We start from the raw sequence: 22,856 nt of genomic DNA on the forward strand, positions 1-22,856 counted from the left end.
GAGAAACTCTGAAGTCAATTAAAAATTATTATCTCTGTTTTACAAGTATATCCACAAGATGTAAACAATATGATTGTTAATAAGATATTAGTGTAGGGGGAAAAAATCCCTTACTAACCTTTTCTGTGCAAAGTTGTATCCAGTTTTACAGCTTCAACAACGTAACACACACAACACAAAACAACATCTTTAAATTACAGCTCAAAGAATACACAAGTTTTAATAGAAGGATTATTATTTTCATATAATACTATGTGCTGCAAAAACATTTCTGCTTCTAATGCTCCAAAATTGGGTTTACCGTGAGGTACATTGTAAGTACCTCACGTAAACCCAATTTTGGCCTTTTTTTAAAGAAAACAAGGGATGAGTCAAAAATATTTTTTTGAGGTAATCAGCATTATGCCACAAATAATGCCACAAACCTGGTGTCATGATTACTGTCTTGTGTTGTGGACTCTTATTTTGAAGTATAGTTTTGTTCCTAATGTTCCTGTGTTCTGACTTCCTGTGTTTAGTTCCTGTTTCCTTTGTTTCATTACCTGCCTTATTAGTTTATATAGTTACCCTTGTCGGTTGCCATAGCAACTAATCACCTTCACCTGTTCCTTGTTAGCCCTTGTTATCTTGTGTTTGTTTTACTGTCAGCCATCCTTGTAAGTTGTCCGAACCAAGTGAACTGAACTACAAGTGTGAACACACCCTAGTCCTGGTCCGCTTTATTACGTATGTTTCGAGTTCAAAACATTGCTGTGTGCTGGGATAAATGTGTTTGTTGTATTGTGCGTAGCCTACATATGATTGTCCGCTTGTTTGGTGCGCACCAGAGTTCGGATGGCAGCGTTCACACTTATTCAAATGAACCACACTAACAGAGCAATTGCACCAGGGTCCGTTTTAATCGAACCAAACGTGCGAGCATGAGTGTGAGCATACCAGGAGCACTTGATAATTACAGAGAGGTGTGTTGGATCCGCAAACTTTTGAATGGTAGTGTAGTTTTATTGCATCTAAGAAGAACTCTAACATCAAGTTCATGTGTTTTTGGGGAGGGTGAGGAGGAGGCAGCGTGTGCTGCCTGCCATGTGCCGTCTGCTTCAGCCCGCACAAGCCCAGCACCTGTTTCCACCCCAGGGACTTCACCGGGACAGCTGGTACAGAGTGTGGACAGAGTGTCAGTGTGTGTGAGTTGGGGGCAGATGGGCTGAGGCCGATCAGGATGGGAGAATGGCAGAGTTTTAGGTCCACGGCCAGAGTGAAAGATAGCTGTGGACAAAAGGCAGAGTGGATGGCCGAATGAGTAATGACCGCAGACAATCCGATGGATAACAATGGTATTGTGACGGACTCCACACTGGGTATATGGGAAGCAGTTCGGATTTGATGGGGAGTGGGAGGATCAGCTGGACTTTACACAATGGTGTGAATAGGAGGGGGCAAAGGATTATGGGGCTTTTGTGTAACCACAATAAAACTTAATAACACTGATGGAAACCTAAAAGTGATTGTGTGCTTTACTGCGAACGATTAGATTAGTTTAGGTTAGGTTTTTTTTTGTGTGTGTGTGTGTGATTGACATCCATATATATATTTATATATCAATTAAGAGAAAATTGAGTTTAAAATATATCAAGGAAATGTGTACCTGTGAAAAATACGGATATACAGGTTTTACTTACACAAATTCTGGATGGGTAAGCAGGGCGCCACCTAAGACTTATAACAGACATTAGTCGCACCAAACTAAATCTGGGGCAGCATCAGTTTTGTCTGAGCTGTCCCCCACCCACACCCCCATCACATATCATTCTCCTCTGACCCCATAATACACCCCTCAGACACACTCCTCCATCATACACACTGCCCACCTAATAATCTGTAATCCCAAATCCCATATATTTACTTATTTCCTCACAGACTCACAGATAAAAACTAAGATTTCTGCTGTCTGACTTTGTATCAACTAGCATAAACCCCAATGGGAACCTGATATTAATCAGTTTACTAATTTTACTTTTAAATAGTATTTTTTTTTCCTTTCATTGCAACACCATTGACTATTGTCGGCATAACTCTTGTGTTCCATTTACAGTGATATTTTTGTTTAATGTGATTAATTAAAAGCACTGAATATGTTACCTACTTTGCAAACTTATAAATATATATAACATATAAAGATATTTAGAGCTTGAAACTCTAAGGACTAAAACTCAATTTATGTAAGTCATCCTGTTGCAAAGTGATATGTCTCCACCTATTGGCCAATTAAAACATTGAAATGTTTTCTTATGTTATATATTAAACATATATTTTTAAAAATATTAAATTCATTTTTTTCAACAAGAAAATAAGTATAATATTTTAATTCCCTTAATGAGAATTATGTCATTAAAATGTTCATGAATTGTTATTTAAATATATATTGTTGTTTTTTAATGTAAATATTTAATTTGCATAGGCTACTGTTCAAAAGTTTGGAGAGAGTACATCTTTTTCTTTTTTTTATTAAGAAATCAATACTTTCTTTCAGCAAGGATGCATTATTTTTTATCAAAGAATTCTGAAAAAAAAGTAAAACAGTCTCCTCAAAAATATGCAGCACAACTGTTTTGAACATTGATAATAACACCAAATCAGAATATTAGAATAATTTCTGAATGATCATGTGACGGATGCTGAAAATTCAGCTTTGGCATCACAGGAATAAATAACATTTTAAAATAGATAAAATAAAACAAAAAGTTATTATACATTTGTCATAATATCTTACAATATGACTATTTTTTTACTGTATTTTTGATTAAATACATAAGAGACTTCCTTAAAAAACATTTTTTAAATGCTAACTAAATTTATAAAATGATCAATATTAATTTTTTATCACACTACACATAGGCCAGCATAAACTGCACAAAAAGATCATGACTTGCTTATAACTGTGAGCAGTTACTCATAAACCTTCATACATTAAACAGATATGAACCTACTTAAATAAGCTTTCACAATCAACCAATCGATACAACCTCAATCAGAGGCTTTTAACTCCGGAATGATTTTTTTCAGTAATTAGCCAAACATAATCGTTAACTGAAGCCTGACAGCTCAGCCTCCTTTGATTACGTGTCGAAAACTATTTTGAATTACGTTAGTAGAAGGAAAATGTAGCCTATAGATATACAGTACCCATGATCTAGGCCTACTTTCACACAGTGTTTCTCAAGTGCTAAACCACATTTAATTCATGAGCCAGCGTGTCTCTCTCTGGGGACATTTTAAACTTAACACCACTATTCAGATGTTAATTGTCAATGATCATGCCTATCCATCTCCAGAACAGGCCCTTTCACACTGTAATATCCCAGGAGGAGTCGGAAGGATAGGAATCGTGTTAATGCGTGCATCAGCTTACGCTTTATGGTAAATGAGCACATGACAGTGCGTTTACCTTCAGGCAAGACAAGACAAGTGATTAATGGGTGTCAATGACATTTAACATCACTGAGCCATCGAAAAACACCAAACACCGTGATGCAATAAGACACGTATGCTGACACACACACATACATATATGCAAAATTACCCAACTAACCTAATCATTGTGAAATTACTTTGAGTGCAATCAACCCCACCTCATCCCCCTTTCGCCCCATGCTAGGAGCCACAGTTTCCATATGCATGAAATTGCCAATGTTAAAGTGGGTTATGAAATGGGGGTAATGCTGTGGATAATTCCACTGCACACCCAGTAATGCTTTTTTCCATTAAATTAGGGCCTGTCTCCTTACTGAAGTGGCTGTGCCTTACAGCAAGACGCTTGTAAATTGCCATTTACGGATAATTAAGCATTCCTCATGAACATTAAAACATGCTTATTTTGGAGGGGCAGTGGCTGGGGACGTCTCCTCGTGTGGTGACTAATGTCTCTATGGTGTGAACGGCAGAGCTTCTTCATGGCTCATAGTTGCCGGAGGGCTGTAATAACATTTTTATTTTTTTTTCTGAAAAAACACGGATTGTATAATAATTGTGTGTCCTGCGTTTGACTAACTATTCGATTATTGGCAAAGACAGCCTGTCACCGCAGGTTTAGATTTGACTCTAAACGGCACAGCAAAACTAAACCATCATTTTTGCTTTGAGATAAATTCTACTTTAAGTTATGGAAACGACACGTTTCTAAATGGTAATGTCGGTGCAAATAAATAAAAACACATTATAGACGAAAAAACAATTGTTAAACAATCCCTTAAGCTATCACTACACTTTTACCCTCTCATTTTATATCTTTCATCAGCTTTTTTTCTGCCTCGCTGGCTTGGAGAGGTATTCGGATGCAGCAGTGCATCAATAATCATTATTTTCAAAAAAATTAATTGATATGTAAATTGGTCAGCCACAATAAGACATTATAGCAGTTGATTGCCATACAAAAGAGTCACGAATGCATTGCTCCCCTAATCTGATTGATTTCGAAAGCTTCAGGCAATGTAATAAAAATACTATGGCAATAAAAAGACCAATACTATTTTATGGTTTAATAAACACAATGGATGTAAATTGCTTTGCTTTCATCTTATTGCATATTGAAATGGGTTTTGGTGTCTATAAAGTATACCAGACTAATTCTATCTTGCTCTGCTGGTAGGCTAGTAGTGACGGGTTTAATCTAGTCTCTGAATCAATAATATCTCCTCTTTGGTTAACTGAGAAGTTATTTACAAAGCGAGTAGCTTTGAAAATATAGATTTTCTAAGCTTATTTAATTTTTACATCCACTTTCTTCTTTTAATGCTGCCCGAGGAGCCGCTCTTGGAGTACATTAATTGACTTTTTATGAGTGCATTTGTTCCTCTTCCCCGCTGAAAGGGAGGGCGATGACCTTTCGATGCTCTGCCCAGCACAGTTATCCTCTTTACGCTGCTTTATGGGCGGTTTGCTGTTGCCTTCATCTCCCTCCTCTGGCAGAGCAATGAGCAGTCAATGGTATTTCCTGACATGATATGTGCCTGCGAGCGTGTAGTTACATGAGAGCCTGTGTGTGTGAGAGCATATCTGTTTGCATGTAGGGGTCAGAGGTTGAACTACGGTGCCTGGAGGAAAGCAGCTCGAGGTTGAGAGCACTTTAACTGGTTATTGCAACTCTACTGTTTATTTTAGCAGGAGACCTGTAAAACTCGGCTGGTTTGGACAATGATGTATGTGGATATAGCGATGTGGCGTTAGATTTTGCGACAGGGGGAGAAGTTGAGGAGGGGAAATGGATTTTGCTCCTTATTCTTTCATTCTCCATTTCTAACTGTTTTCCTGTTTGTTAGATTTTGCATAAACGTTAGAACGAGCTCATGTGTGAGCTTGTTCTGTCTCATTACACACAGACTGCATAGCTGTGATGGTTGTATGCTCTCGGTTCCATATGTAAACCATTTTCCCCCTTCCCAAAAGCCTGGCCTCATTAGCGCAGCCTTTATGACACGGCTCTACCTAAATGCCACAGATTTTTCCATTCCCGTGCTCAGCCCAAATACACACTGGCAAACCAAAAACTCACAATGCTTAGCAAGACAGAGGCACGAAATTCAAATACACATTGTGTATGAACAACATGAACGGTCAATATCACTTCACACTGTCAGTGTATACATATTTATAATTAATATTATATGTATTTTGTAGTATATATATATATATATATATATATATATATGCACACACTGCCGTTCAAAAGTTTGGGGTCTGTAAGATTTACAGATCTTATGTCCATTAAAGCTACATTTGTTTGTAAAAAAAAAAAAAAGACATATTGTGAAATATTAACATTTAACATATAACTGTTTTCTATTTGAATATATAATAAATTGTCATTTTTTCCTGTGATAGCTGAATTTTCAGCATCATTACTCCAGTCTTCAGTGTCACATGATCCTTCAGAAATCATTCTAACAACCTGATTTGAAACATTTCTTACCATGGTAAAACAGTTGCTTAATATTTCTGTGGGAACTGTAATACCTTTTCGATTATTCTTTGACAAATTTCAAAAGAACAGCATTTATTTGGAATATAAATCTTTTGTTACATTATAAATGTCTTTATTGTCACTCTCGGTCTATTTAATGTGTCCTTACTGAGTAAAATTATTAATTCCTTAAAAAATAGTGGAATGTTCTATTCAGTAGAAATTATAATGGTTCTGCATTACATGGAAACAAAGTGAAGATATTACTTCCATAAAAAGAGGACTACATGAACTGTGCTAAACCACCAGAAGGTGGGGATAAAATCTCCTTTTAAAGCAGGATCGACAAAGACAATTTCTACAAGTGTGCCTTCAAAAGAGGGAGCTATGGTACTCTGGTAACATGTGTCAGTAACGAAACGTCCCCAATGCGATGTGTGTTTGCCACTGACTTATAACAAACACAAGACAGAGTGCCACCTCAGCACTCTCCGCTGAGTTTCTACATCTCTTTTTATCTTTAAAATGAAAAGTGTACACTTAATGTACATATGCATCCCTTTTCAAAACTGCATGATGGTTAGTCCTTCAGAAACCCACAAATGAGCAATTGAGAAACAAGAGACCCGTAGACTGCTAAGAGAACAAAGGAAAGAGTGAGAGAAAAATACAAATCTCTTTGCAAATTATGTGAGGGCAAGTTTTGTTTAAGGTTTCAGCTGGTTTAAGCATTCCACTAGTTTCTTTTGAACAAGGAGATGGCATTTCAGCGCTTGTTTTTCGTCTCTGAGAGTAAGACTTGAACTGAATGTAGACCATTTTGAGAGACTTATCCGCTTTCTTCCTCCAACCGCCCTTGAACTCCACACATATGTTTCTGATAGACCTTAGCACTCCACAGCACTCCTACTCAGCCGCTCATTCAGAAAGAAATGGGGGGAGAGGGAGAGAGAGAGGAAAGAGGGGAGGTGAAAAAAGTTTCCACTGAAACACTAAACAGTTTATTTTCTCTCTGCCGTTCTCTGGGGCATGCTTTAAAGACTGCTCAATCACACGCTGATGTGCTCTCTCGGTCACACCGAGAAACAAACCAATGATTTAACTCTCCTCAAGGTCTCTCCATTCACATTTTGTTCCTCTCCTCCATCTTATTTTCATTTTTGCAGCTGAGCTCGGGAACAGTCTGAGTGCAATTTCTTATTAATTTAACATAAATGCATAAATGCAAAAATCAATCTTTTTTATCAGCAGCACATTTTAGACATGCATTTGTGCATTGTACCACAGAGAAATATGAGAACTGTCAAAAAAAGCTTAAAACTAATTTGTATACACTGAGTACAGGTATGAATTTGTAAAATATACAGTTTTGTTAACATATGTATTATTTAAAATAGTAAATAAGAAAACCTCCATACACACACACACACACAGCGCAACTTTATTAGGGACACCTGTTCAACTGCTTGTTAATGCAAATATCTAGCCAATCACATGGCAGCAACTCAATGCATTTAGGCATGTAGACATTGTCATGATGATCTGTTGAAGTTCAAACTGAGCATCAGAAATGGGAAGAAAAGTGATTTAAGTGACTTTCAACGTGGGATGGTTGACTGGCTGGTCTGAGTATTTCAGAAACTGCTGATCTATTGGGTTTTTCACACAAAACCATCTCTAGGGTTTACAGAGAATGGGCCGAAAAAGAGAAAACATCCAGTGAGTGGCAGTTCTGTGGGCGAAAATGCCTTATTGATGCCAGAGGTCAGAGGAGAATGACCAGACTGGTCGAGCTGATAGAAAGGCAACAGTGAATAATCACTCGTAACAACCGAGGTCTGAAAAATAGCATCTCTGAGCGTACAACACTTCAAACCTTGAAGCAGATGGGCTACAGCAGCAGAAGAACACACCGGGTGCCAATCCTGTCAGATAAGAACAGGAAAGTGAGGCTACAATTCGCACAGGCTCACCACAACAGGAAAATAGATTGTAAAAACGTAGCCTGGTCTAATGAGTCTCGATTCTGCTGCGACATTCAGATGGTAGGGTCAGAATTTGGCGTAAACAACATGAAAGCATGAATCCATCCTGCCTTGTATAAACGGTTCAGGCTGCTGGTGGTGTAATGGTGTGAAGGATATTTCCTTGGCTCACTTTGGGTCCCTTAGTCCCAATTTAGCATCATTTAAACGCCACAGTCTACCTGAGAATTGTTGCTGACCATGTATATGTCCATCCCTTTATGACCACAGTGTACCCATCTTCTGATGTCACAAAGGTCACATCATCTCAAACTGGTTTCTTGAACTTTGCAATGAGTTCACTGTACTCAAATGGCCTCCGCAGTCACCAGATCTCAATCCAATAGAGCAGCTTTAGGATGTGGTGGAACGGGAGATTCACATCATGGATGTGTGACCATTCACTGACAAGTGTATTATAATAAAACTTGAATGTGTACAGCAAGATGTGTGGCATCACATATTTTACCAATGTTTTATGTACATGCAGTCAGAGAAGCTGAATGCTTTCACACATAAATGTGCCAGAAGCTGCAGCACTGGCATGCTTACACCACACACGCCAACAGCGCTAGTATCTTATACACAAAGTAATTCTTCATGCTTAATTTCCCTTTATCATCTATAAATCACTACAAGACCTGTGCAGACAGATAGGGAAGTGTAAACACCTGTTGTGGTGTATGTCAGAATTCAAACAGGCAGGAGAGGTGCATGTGTGTGAGCCAGGGAAGTTAGGGCATGATAGGTTAAAAGGGGGGTGTGGGCGGCAGATGGGTCAAATTAAAACCAGCCGAGACATCTTTGCTAGCAGGCTCAGCTGGAATAACTCTCTCTAAAAAGTTACTCTTTCTATCCTGAGTGTGAGCAGATTTGCTTGCATGTCCCAAAAGCCAGGAGGGCAAATCCTGTCTACCTTGTTCAACTCCTTAACACTGCGGCTCAGGAGCCATGCTGATTTTACTGACATCTATGGAGAAAGAAATGCACTGACTTAGTCTTGACTATCAGCACTTCAGTTGATCCAAACGGTATGTGCTTCCCTCCTAAATAATACATCAATTATGAGCTATCACTGGAGTTCTATAAGTTTCAATAGCTTGTCTCTTATGGCTCAGATTACAGTAAACATTATTTTGGCCTAAAAAGAAGTTTGAATAAGTGCTTTTATGCAATTTCATGACAATTGGCTCTGGCTTTCGCAAATGTTCTCGTCCCGGTTATATAATAACATTTTGTGATCATCCTGCAGATTCATTTCGGCATTGATAATGTTGACATAGAAACGCAAATCCAAATCCAAGTCTGAGGACGTGGAACAGCTCTGCGTAAAACATCACGGATTACCATCTCGTAATTACGGTTATGACATGGCGTGAACGCAGCATAAGCACGATTAGATAGATAGATTGATTGATTTGGGTGCATATAGCTCATTCTGGACAACCATTGACAAACTATTGACAAATTTATCTACAGACATCAAAATGATAAAACCATAAAAATACCAGTAACAGGCTATATCATGGGGAAAGCGGACAGCTGCATGTTTCACTTGAGTAAATGTCATTATAAATAATAGAGAATTGGGGTTATTGTCACTAAAAAACAAAAAAAGAAAGAAAAAAACACTGTTGTTTTATAAATATTTCTGTCAGATTTTATGAGAGAGATAATGGGGACATGTTGACGCTGCTTGGTCATTTACTAGTCCCACTGCTCAATGATCCAAAACATAATAAATCTAACATTTCAAATATGCTAAATGCAAAGCTGTTTATGTCATTGTGTATTAGTATGTGTGTGTGTTTGTGGGTGTGTATGTCTATGTTATGGCCCGCAGGCTGGTTTAGCTGACCTCAGTGAAAGCGAGCCTCATGACAGAAGGTCTGGCATTGTCTCTGTGCCCAGGCTGCTGTGGAGCCAGCCGGTCTGCCGGCCGCCAGCTTTGCTTGCTTATAACTGCTGAGAACATCCGATCCCCTTGGGGAGGCCAGAGAGAGAGAGAGAGAGAGAGAGAGAGAGAGAGAGAGAGAGAGAGAGAGAGAGAGAGAGAGAGAGAGAGAGAGAGAGAGAGAGAGAGAGAGAGAGAGAGAGAGAGAGAGAGAGGAGGACTCTATAGCACTCTACATTCTTTCTTCAGCCATTATCTCTTCTGTTTAGAAAAGCAACATACATTATCCACAGTGACAGTCATAATGTGTTTATGTGTGTAATTATTTAAATAGAAGTGGAGAGAAAATCTCTATTACTAAAAATAATAATAGAGAAATATTTTTTTTTTTTAAAGATCCCCTTTGTCATTACTTACACTTACACCAACACACCATATATAATTTTTGATATTTTTTTATAGTGGGTGCAGGACAGTTCATTTATGTTGAATAGCAAGGTCCAAATGGGATTCGAACCATGGTCTCCGGCGTGGGAGGCAGGCGCTCTAACAAGGTGGCTAAAGACCGCAGCCTCTATAACGCATTTTGAGATCAGGGGAGAGAGGTTTACACGCACAGCTCTTACTGGCCTACGGCAGTTACACTCACCCCCCCCAAACCTCACTTCCATCCGGGTCACGGCACCAAATGTAACCGTTCGGAGGTGGGTGCTCTAACAACTAGGCTAAAGACCGCAGCTTCTAGCGTCAGTAGCAAGAGAGCCTCTTGAGATCAGGGGAGTGACGTTTACATGCACAGCTCTTACTGGCCAACGACAGTTACACTCACCCCTCTAAACCTCACTCCCATCCGGATCATGGCACCAAATGTAACCGGTTCTGCTAAACCCCCTCCAAACAGGATTCGAACCTTGATCTCCGCCTGTCTTACCGCAGCCTTTAGAGCGCCAGTCGCTAGAGCGCCAGTCGCTAGAGCGCCAGTCGCTAGAGCGCCAGTCGCTAGAGCGCCAGTCGCTAGAGCGCCAGTCGCTAGAGCGCCTCTTGAGATCAGGGGAGTGAGGTTTACTCGCACAGCTCTAACTGGCCTATGACAAATACACATACTAAAAGCTGCCAGTAAGATTTGGGTAGCTGTTATTTGACAGTACGTTTGACAGTTCTAGGGGGCCCCCTTGTGGCCTGACAGGGAAGGAAGAATGTATTGTAATTCAGTTGTAGTTCGATGTGACATCATGAAATGCACCTACAAAAAAAGGGAACAGTTAATTTGCATAGTTTATTGTTAAAATGTTTTGCATGTAGTTAACATTCTAATTTAATATGTTCAGATTTGAAGAGAGTATCCCGACCAACCCAGCATAACAATGTCAGCTCAACCAATGGCGTGAGTTTGAGAAGGAGCTATCTTGTATGTCTGACCAATGGAAGACATCATGCCATTTCAGGAAACCTGAATTTTTTTTGTGCAATTTCTCTTTCAGACAGTAGTGCCACGGAAATTACACATTACATTATACTGTCAGTGTGAATCTCATCTTTAGTTGGAGGGCTCTCTACAAGAGCCTCGTTCAGTTACGCTAAATCATCTATCACAGGACAGCCGAGTAGCCCCACACTCTGACAGAAACCAATGAGCTCTAATCGTGACCAGACGCCCCTGTTAGAGCATGAAGCGCTCCACACAGTTTTGCTACTCAGTGTGCAGTTGTCAGCAACTGAGGCGCTTCCAGGACAGTAAAGAGCACATCTTTCATCCAGTCCCATGCCTCATAAAAAAACCTTCTTAAACAGACCAACATGAATAAAAGTATTTACAAAAAAGTGGAAGGGCATACAAAAAAAATCCCATCCAAAATGGAAAATGTTGTTTTTGTCATTACATAACCGTTGGAAGAAGGTACCTTTTTTCAGCTGAATGTTCTAGAAATAGTAAGTGGACTCATTCTTGGAGTTAAGGTTGCTATACTCAGCAGTGGAAAGTAAACATACGGAGAGATGAGAGACCTCTACGATCTCTGGGAAAGGACAACCGAAGTAGTGCCACTTCTCTGAGCGCATGGAAAAGGCTTCGGCCAAGTGGAGAAGAGGGACACGTGTCCTTCAGTGCGGGACCTGAGGGGGGAGAATTTGGAGAGATGAGAAGGAAGTGGGCAGTACAAGGGGAAAGAGAGACAACATGACCTAACATGAACTCAGGTAAATGTGGATGATAAACAAGGCACCACAGCTTATTTCTGTGTCTATTTGTTTAGCATTTCTTTGTTTAGAGCACTGTATATGGAAAAAGAAGTGCAGAGCTGCGGAAATGTTGTGCTGTTGAATAAATGAGCAGTAGATGTTAATTTAAGAAGACGAATGGGAGACAAGAGCCCCTTGTGAAGTAGTTTGACTTTTAAAGGTGAGGGTTTTTCCATATCTATTCAATGTTTTCCCATATTTGTAACCAGCCAGATCAGGAGAGAATATCAAATGAAATCTGTCATATGCTCGGCAGACCAGCAGGGTCTGTTCAGGGTAAGTCCTTATTGTAAGAACATGATTCCACTGCCAGACATGGCCCCAAACAGAGCTGCACATCTGGGGTATCAGCTGGCCAACAGCCCCCTAAAACTCTTGCCTGCTTCCCCTTCATGCTCAGTCAGTTGTAATGCCTTTGGATCTATAGCTCACAACAGAGGTCAGTGCAGGGCTCAGTGACTGATGGCTACTATCCATATCAAAGCGAGTTTTAAAGCTCTTCCTTGCCAACAACACACGGCACTCAATCAAACCAAACTTACACTTGGGCTGGTTTATACTGTAGCTTTATTTCTATGAACCTATAATGTTACACAGATTTTTTTTGAAGTCAACATGAAATCAAAATTGAGTCTATTTACTGTCTAACTGCATGCTTCTGGTCCTATTCTGAATGATCCATCAATGAACAGTGTACAAAATAGTTTGTCTTTATAATTTTTAAGCAAATGTAGTAAATTGTTCTAACTATGAAACAACTATAAAACACTCAGGCATTAACTAACATTAAATAGGCATTAACTAATATTAAATAGTATGTTAATGCATTAACTAATATTAAATAGAGTAACATTATTGTAAAGTGTTACCAATATCCTGTTTCACTCTGAAATACATTACGGATGTTAAATGGGTTGTGAATGGCAATGCACGTTAACTGTAAATTTCAGTATTACAGTAGTGGTCAAAAGTGATGTCCCGACTAGGAAAATTGACATCTTTATCGAAATTTTATCAAACATTTGTTAAAGATTTTGTAAGCATATGGAGTATAGTCGATTGATTTATTTGTAATAAACTGTGCGGACTTCATTGTTGGCCAGGCTGTCATAAAACAGATGCAAAAAACAAAAGAGAGAACCAACAAAATTGATTATCAAATCAAACTGATTATGTTGTATATTAAATATATACTTTTTCCTGTGAGCTTTTTTCTATGCATTTTTTTATTACAGTAAAATAAAACCTGTAGCTATAGTTTGCCTTTTTTGTCAAATAATTTTGTCAGATAAATATCTTAAAGATGACATATTATTCCCCTTCTCACAAGATGTAATATAAATCTATGATGTCCCCAAAATGTGTCTGTGAAATTTCAGCTCAAAATTCCCCCCAAAATGTGTCCCATTTGGCTCTATCCAATCAGAATCGCAATTTGGCTTCAGTGAGTCTGTGCACTAACATTTGCATTTGGAGCCTGTGTCCCAAATGGAACCAAGCCCTCGCAATCTTCCACTAAGTCCACATTTTCGTGACGTGATGCTGCTTTGACTGTTGGGTAGAAGTTTGCCGCGGAGCTCGCAGGCTAATTTTTTATATTTTCTCCAACAGCCCAAGCATACATACAGGCCTATAGAACAATGCATAGAACAAATTCATAAGGGGAAAAAACTGTAAATAATGAATTAGCTCCATTGCAGATTACATCCGAGTGAATGATACAGAGGGAAGTTAGTAGGGAAGGGCATAAAAAATTTAATTAACCGGAAATGTGTTCCTAAATGGAACCCTAAGCCCTCGTGATCTTCCTCTGAGTCCACACTTTAGTGACGTAATGCCGCTTTGACTGTCGGGTAGAAGTTTGTCAGGTAGAAACTGTGCGCATCAAGAGTTCATATCGGCCACAAAGCACCCTTCTGAAACCTAAAATGTCAAATGAGACACCCTATGGTCTAGTGGACTTAACGCCCATGCGCAAGCAGCGGCCATTGTAAATTCACAAGACCACAAGTGCACATGAAGTGTGCCAGGCCAGGGCTTTAGATGTTTGAGATTTGCACTGTGAAGCACTTCAAAGCAGACTTGCTGTTGTCATTGTACATCATCACTGTCTTCCATCAATGTTTTTTTGTCAGAGCTGATGAAAATATTTCATCTGCAACATTGAAAATGAGAAGCACCTTGAGCGATGGATTCAGCATACATTGTCTATGCTATCAGGGTGTTTATGAGGTTATCTGTCAACACTACAGTCATATTCCTTAGGCTACATTCAGGCTGATGAAACATGTCTTCTTTGTGAGCAACTCAACAAGTTTTTGGTCTCTTGAACATTAGTGTTATAGATATATTGAATTCATGTAAGTCTTTTAAAGGTATCTGTTAAATGTTTGCGATGCAAAGAATTCAGTGATGAATAACTAACCAACATGCATTAAGCAGGGCTTCAAGCAGAAAATATGGCAAGGACCAATAATGAAAATTAAAAAAAGAAGAAACTTCTCTTACAGTCCATTAAACATTATTATTAATCAATCTTATATGTACAACAATAATATAAAATAATATTATTAATAATAATATAAAATAATGGTATACCAGTTATGTACTGTATGGACAACGAATCACGGACATAACGTTGTCACAATCACGTTTAGTTTCATTTTCATGGACTTTTAGTTTGTTTCTCTTCAGTTACCTGTTTCCTTTGTTCTAGTTTCCCGCTAGTCATTAGTTGTCATAGACTCTCATTCAATCATCACAACTGTTCATTATTTTGACATCATCACTGTGTATTTAAGCTCCTCTTTGTGCTCTATTCAGTTGTCCGGTATTGTCGTGTGTTTGTGTCTACTGCACGCTGTTACGTTGCCTGAGTTTGTTTTATTTAATAAACCATTTTTGTTATATAAACTTTTTTTTGCATCTTTATCATCATCCTCTGGACTAAGCGTGACAAATGTATAAATCAACATTCTTGACTTGAATTTCTAAAACTTGACTTGACTATTTCAAAATAAGACGTAACCGAGATTAACCTAGAAACCGAGAAAAAACTAGTCGGTTATGGAACAATTCACTGACTGAGCAAGTTGGGAATCTTTCTGAAAAACTGCATCAGGAGTCAAATTCACAGTATTCATAAAAGTAGGCAAAAAGTACATTAATTACATACTACTTCCAGTGAGATTGTACACATCCATGGATAATTTACTGTCCCATGATGCCATAGGAGAGGAGTTGTGAATGGTAGTGTGATATTAGAGACACAACTAACGCTGGTAGGTCACATGACAATAACAAGATGCCGAATGTATGTCCGGATTACATTCATAATACACACATTTATACTCTATAAAAGTTTTTTAATGGCTGTGAAGTACATACCTTTCAATTACCTACTCAGAGAGTATGCAATTTCAGATACAGCCATTGTTCTTCAAGTTGAACATCAATTCTCGTGTTGTTTCGTTGGCACATATGAGATGATATCTGGTGAAACAGCATTTGGAAGCACACAAAGGTTTCTCGATTACATTTAAAAGCTTTTTATAGCATTTGTGTCCATTTTAGTTGCATCCTTGGTTTTGTCTAACAATTATATACTATAATTTGAGATTTTTGTAAGTAGGCTTTAGATGGAAATGAAGGTGCTGGGAAAGAATTGAATTGAATTGAACTTTGAATGGACATTTGACTTCAGAGACAAGACCAAAAGGGAAACACAACTCTTATTGCTCTTTTTCCTAGAACCATGGTGAAATACAGCTGACGTGACATGAGATTGTACATTTTAATTACAGACAATAAATAATACAATGGAGGAGCTACTCTGAACATGTTTTTGGGAGGAAGGTAAACCTCTTATTCTGTTCTCACCACACAGGTGCTGCACACCCCGAGGAGCTTTGAAGAAATAAGGATGTTGCTTTCGCTCCTTTTGTGTCTGTAGCACACAAAAACGTCCTTACACCGAGTTTTGTTTAGCGGTTGTGCAAAGTACAAAACAACGCAAACCACATCCTCGGGCAACGCCTGGAAGTTGAGCAGCTTTTTACTTTTCAGCAACACAGGTCTCACTTAATCAGTCGTGCTGAAGTATGCTTTTCATCTCTAATATACCAGGGCACCGTTTAACCACTGTGAAAACCCTCCTCTCTTCATCCAAATGCCTTTGGGAGACTACAGCTATTTTCATGCTGTTAGAAGTCATGGTCTTGTAAATAACAAAGTGCTGGGGTGGTTTAAGAAAAAGGAGACCTTTGTTACCCACCTCTTGTCTGCCCCGACAAAGTGAAATTAAGTTATTCAGTTTCAAACCTGTGCCTGAACCAGACAGAGAGAGAAAAATCTCTTTTGTGCTCCACAGAAGAACCTCTCTCCATCCTGGTCTCTCTTTTTTTTTCCTCGCATCTCCCTTTCACGCAGAACAAGGGTTGACAAGCTCTTGTCGTCCCTGGCTGGTTCTAGAAAGATCCAACAAAAGCCCCCTTGTTCCTGACTTACTCCTGTCAGACAGTGCACTTTGATATTAAAAACTCTGGAGCAAGGGAGGGAGAGTGGGGAGTGACGGAGGGAGTGAAAAGATGAAAAGGATGAAAACAAACTCCTACTGTCTCCTAAGCGGGTGTCTGTAGGTGTAACCCCATAATGGACTCACAAATATTTGTCCAGTCAAAACAAAATAAAAATGGCTCTTTGACATTTTATAAAGTGGGCTTAGTCAGCTGCGACCTATATGTCCCTCTGCTCCGTCTCCTCATAGCAAACACCTTCTGAAACCTGCAACACTGATGCCATTGACACATACAGTACAGTTCCCATCGGGAACTTCATCGGGTATCGCACCCTGACATCTACACGGTCGGCACTAAAATTGCTCATACACTGCAGCAAAATGTAACATTGTAACTGTGTAAATGAGGTGGCACAATATTCTGAAAGAAGCTAAGGCTAAATATAATAGTCTTAAAAAGTGTGCCATCTAAATGCAACATGTGCTTAAATGGATAGTTCATCCAAATATTGTGCCATCATTTACTCATCCTCAAGTTGTTCCAAACCTGTATGAATTTCTTTCTTCTGCTGAACACAAAAGAAGATATTTTGAAGAATGTGGGTAACCAAACAGTTGATGGACCCCATTGACTTCCATAGTATTTTCCCCCCATCCTATAGACTGGGGCCCATCAACTGTTCACACAGGACTTGTTCTTGTGTTCAAAAACAGCTAGAACAGGTATCATGAGACACACTTTAAAGAGGCAGTTTATATACACATTTTGTACTTTGTACTTGTATATACTGTATTACGGAGCCCCCCTAGTCCCACTTTGTCAAAAAAAATAATTATAACTATCTTGTGGCCTCAAGATACTATCTCGTGGCCTCAAGATAGTAACTCGTTGCCTCAAGATAGTATCTCGTGGCCTCGAGATAGTAACTCGTGGCCTCAAGATACTATCTCGTGGCCTCAAGATAGTAACTCGTGGCCTCAAGATACTATCTCGTGGCCTCAAGATAGTAACTCGTGGCCTCAAGATAGTATCTCGTGGCCTCAAGATAGTAACTCGTGGCCTCAAGATAGTAACTAGTGGCCTCAAGATACTATCTTGTGGCCTCAAGATAGTAACTCGTGGCCTCAAGATAGTAACTCGTGGCCTCAAGATAGTAACTCGTGGCCTCAAGATACTATCTCGTGGCCTCAAGATAGTAACTCGTGGCCTCAAGATACTATCTCGTGGCCTCAAGATAGTAACTCGTGGCCTCAAGATACTAACTCGTGGCCTCAAGATAGTAACTCAGATCTTGAGGCCACGAGATAGTATCTTGAGGCCACGAGTTACTATCTTGAGACCACGAGATAGTATCTTGAGGCCACGAGTTACTATCTTGAGGCCACGAGATAGTATCTTGAGGCCACGAGTTACTATCTTGAGGCCACGAGTTACTATCTTGAGGCCACGAGTTACTATCTTGAGGCCACGAGTTACTATCTTGAGGCCACGAGTTACTATCTTGAGGCCACGAGTTACTATCTTGAGGCCACGAGTTACTATCTTGAGCCCACAAGATACTATCTTGAGGCCACGAGTTACTATCTTGAGGCCACAAGATAGTTATAATTTTTTTTTTTGACAAAGTGGGACTAGGGGGGCTCCGTACTGTATAAACGTGCTATAGGGCATCAAACATCTAATTGTTTTAGTATCTGAAGGCAATGTTTTTAAAATGCCAAATGAAGTCACATCTCAAGACACCTGTGCTCTGTTCCATTCATTTTAGCATTTTATGCATGCAAAAACAATTATCAAAGACATCCTAGCATGTTGACATAGATCGACCAATGGTTCTCAACCTTTTTGACTCAATGGCCCTCCATTGTCCAACACAAATATTCGTAGGCCCCTCCATATTTCTCCAAGATATTTCTTGTGGTATTTCTACTGTAATTATGACAATGCTGCTTGCTTTCAAACTTTTTAATTAACAGAACCTGGGACTGTTGATGTATTAATTTGTATAATTAATTGTGATTACAGAAAATTCTAAATTCTCATTCTGTATGTTCTTCAAGAAACAATTGTCATTGAGGGCAAAACATTTTTGTGTGTGTGTTGAACACATGAACATGTCCTGTTTAAATAGCCCTGAAGAGTTTGGCTTTGCTGATCAGAAACATAATTTCAGTACATTTTAAGTGAATTGTGAAGGAATAACCTCAGTATTGAATATCAAGCATTATGAACAATTGGATAAGAACAATTTTCACTTCAAATTAAATGCAATCAATTTACTTCTCCAAACCAACTACTGGTTTGACACGACATGGGCTTCACATCAGGACAGTCACGTTCTAGATGCTGGACTACCTGTTGCACAGTTGACTGGTTGTGTGAACAGCAGAGAAGCGTGTTAGGAAGACAGGCTGCACACTTTCCAAACAGCAGCAGCAAGCCCGAGCATGCAGGACTCTCAGGAAGAATGCAGAGGCCCGCTTGTCTCCCTCTCTCTTCTCAGGCGCCTGCTATTATACTGACGCTGGAGTAGCCTCTGGGCAGTTATTACTGCATTTATATTAATAATCTTGCTTCATTTTGTTCATACAAGCAGAAGAAAACACAGACATAAGGGGAATGCCGACAGCGACGAAATGTACGAAAACACGAGGAAAAAATGAATTCATAGGCAAAAAGAAAAATGCACAACACTCTTCAGACAGATTTGGTAATATTATGTAGACCCTACAAACTTTCCTATGGTAATGTTTATTTTAAAACCATATTAAATCTTTTAATTTTTGCTAATGCCAAGTTAGCCTTCGCATAGTTACCATGGTAAATCACAGATACAATACCATTCAAAAATGTGGGGTCAGTAAGATTTAAAAAAAAAAAGAAATTCAACAAGGTCACATTAAGTTGATAAAAAAGTGAAAGTAAAGATAATGTAACCAAACTATTTCTGTTTCAAATAAATGATTTTCACAAAAATATTTAGCAGCACAACTGTTTTCAACATTGATAATGATAAGAAATTTTTCTTTAGCAGAAAGATTTCTGAAGGATCATGTGACACTGAAGACTGGAGTAATGATGCTGATAATTCAGCTTTGCCATCACAGAAATTATTATTATTATTTTTTAAATACCTTAAAATAGAAAACTATAATGTAATCAGATAACAAATGTTATTTTTACTATCATACCGCTCTGGCAAGTGCAATGTTGTGTGGGTTTCGGAGAGATGTGTCTGTACATGCCGTATATTGAGCCCTAGGTTAAACCTGTTCTCTAGTACCTGCAGGGTCATTCCTAATAGGGATTCTTGGCCTTGTTAATGACTGTTTGAACATCGTGAGCGTCGTCATCCCTGACAGACTGCCGCCACTCGTACCTGCAGCCACAGGCGAGGGGAAGAACGCTTACATAAATCTCTCCACAGGAATCCGTGAGAACCAGGCCAGGAACAGCCCATGTTCCTGTGACACATGACACTGGGGTTCTTTTTTTTGTCATTTGAAGGTTGTACCCGCGAGTTTAATGGTATACATTCTACAGACATCGGTCTGTGAAAATGTGTGTTTTAAAAACTAAACCGCCATGGAAAGGGCCAGATGGAAACACTTCGCTGCTCCCTCTCACTTAGGTCTGCAAAGCTCACCAATGACATGTAATATATTCCTCCAATAACCTGCCTTAACAACCTCAAGGTCTCCATCAGGCCAAGACCTGATTACAAACTCCAGCCGTTTGAAATACATGTAATGCAATTATCATATGGCCAATTTTCAAAATGAAGCTAACAGAAAAGCTTCTGTCAGTAAATGCAGGACACATGAAAAACCTTCACTTGCCAACCGTGCATTTCGTTCTTTTTCCCCCATCTTACCTTTCCCTCTCATTCACTTGTCCCCCTTTCCGTCCCCCAAACCTCAGGTCTTTACTCCCAGGCGCTGACAGAAGTTAGCATTCATAGTCAATCAGTTCAGGCCTTAACAGGGCAGAGCTGACAGACAGGTCCAGATTAAGGCCTTAAACAGCCTCCAGTAGGATGGCACAAGACAAGCAAAGCAGTCAGGAGCTCCGGCAGTCTCAAAAGCTCAAAACGCAGTCAAACAAAAGAGAGAGGAATGCGAGCGGGGGCTTCGGTTACACAGCGGCTCAGGAATAAGACAGGTTATTAACACAGGGAGCTGCCAGGGCCTTTTAAAGCCTTCAGCAGAATTTTTTGTTCAAGTTTGGGGGCCCCGGGTTCCTCCGATGAAGATACGGCTGAGTAGAGGTACACAAAGAGAAGGATAAGCCCATATCCTCACCTTCTGCTCTTTACTTTGTGAAATAATGTATCTGAACAGGCAATAATCATGTCAGAGAGTGAAAATAGTGAAGCGTGCTCTTTTGCATTAAACTGTAATAAAATGAAGCAATAGCAAGCAAGTGTATTCTTGTTGCAGATATCAGACAAGGTAATCATTTTTAACTTAAATCCGGTTATTTCCTCTATTTTTGCTCTGCTGACGGAAACCATTCCAAATGAAGCGAAATAAGAAACTGTCACGTATCTTCAAGCAACACACAGTAGTGTTGTTTTGTTCTTGAAAGAATCTGTTTTTAGTTTAAGTGATTTAATGAATCATAATACCCAAAGGTCTCTTGTCACCTGTACCTACTGGCGAAATGATGTAACTTGCAGAAAGAGTAACTAATCATCATACATAGAAATGATTACCTACTATTGGAAATATGCAAGTTTATTTTCGTATAACCAAAGTACCCAAAGTTTTACCCAAAGTTAATCAATTTTAATACGTTTATTAATCACGCCAAACTACATTTGACATCTTAATGAAACAGTTATATGTAAACAATATGATTTAAGCACTAATTCCAGCAGAAACTCTCAAAGTGATTCAAACGAGTCAATGATTCAATGATTCAAGGACTTGCTCATAAACACAGGCTGCATTTGAAATCTCATACTATATAGTATAGCGAAAAACTGTATGTAACAAGAGTAGTAAGTCCGAATTTACAGTACTCGTAATAGGGTAGGCAAAAAGTATCCCAGTGACCTACTTCTAAAGTGGGCATATGATGGACACTTTACCATCCCATGAGGCCACGGGAGAGGATTTGTGAATGGCAGTGAAGTCACACAATGCTATCTGACGGTGGTGGTCACGTGATAATGACAACATGGCGATTGTAGTACATCTGGATTACATTCATACTACAGACATATTACATACAACATACTTTTTAGTGAAAATAAATACCTACTGAGAGTATGTGATTTCAGATGCAGCCAGTCACTTGTTTCATTCCTGAATGAATTGGTTGACTGAATGATTCATTAAATCGCACATAAATACAGTCATTTTTCACCACCTACTGGTGTATCAATGTAACCTCTTGAAACTGAAAAAAAAAGGAAAAATCCCAACCACTAATTCAGACTGTCAGTATTTCTATAACACGCAAACAAACACAAGCAGAATGATATAAACAATGCAAAGTCCCAGTGCTGTTGTACTAAATATTAGCCAATCAAATTTGAGCACTGGAACTAACTGTTGAATGATAATGATTATATAACTTAAGCCTTAGGTTACTTAGGTCTATGTTATTTCCTCTTTGGACTTGGTGTTGAATTCATTTTTAGAATGTAACATGTCAAGTACAGCAAGCTTCATCTTATGTAAAAAAAAAAAGGAATGTAAATATCTAAAATCTCCATCAAATCAGCTGGTTTGGATGTTTAATAAATATAAATATCATCTGTTGCATCTAGTTCCCTCTTATTTCTCTGCCTAGAAGCCAGAAAATAGTAAAATAAACAGCATTGTTGCCTTAATCAAAGCCACAGTGTGGAAGGGCCTTGTCCTGCTCTCTCTCTCTCTCTCTCTCTCTCTCTCTCTCTCTCTTTCAATTACACACATACACACAGCAGTCCAGTAGGCACCAGCAGCACTTAAAGCCACTCCCGTGGTTTCTCTTACTGGATTCCTCAGAGTTTTAAGGGCACAAGCTTTTCCACAAATTAGACTAAAAGAACAGCGCTCTTTCTTTCCCTTCTTTTCTTCTTTTCTCTTCTCTTTCCGTTTCCTTCCTTCATGTAGTCCCTCAAATGCGATTGTTTATGACTTTCATTCTAGCAGATACATGTGGTAGTGAGCCTGTTACTTGCAGTAATGAAATCAGTTTGAGACTGTACACGTCTTCAGATGTTTACCACAAAATCT

This window comes from Abramis brama (assembly GCF_963993115.1).
Source record: "Abramis brama genome assembly, chromosome: 9".
NCBI classification, from domain to species: domain Eukaryota; kingdom Metazoa; phylum Chordata; class Actinopteri; order Cypriniformes; family Leuciscidae; genus Abramis; species Abramis brama.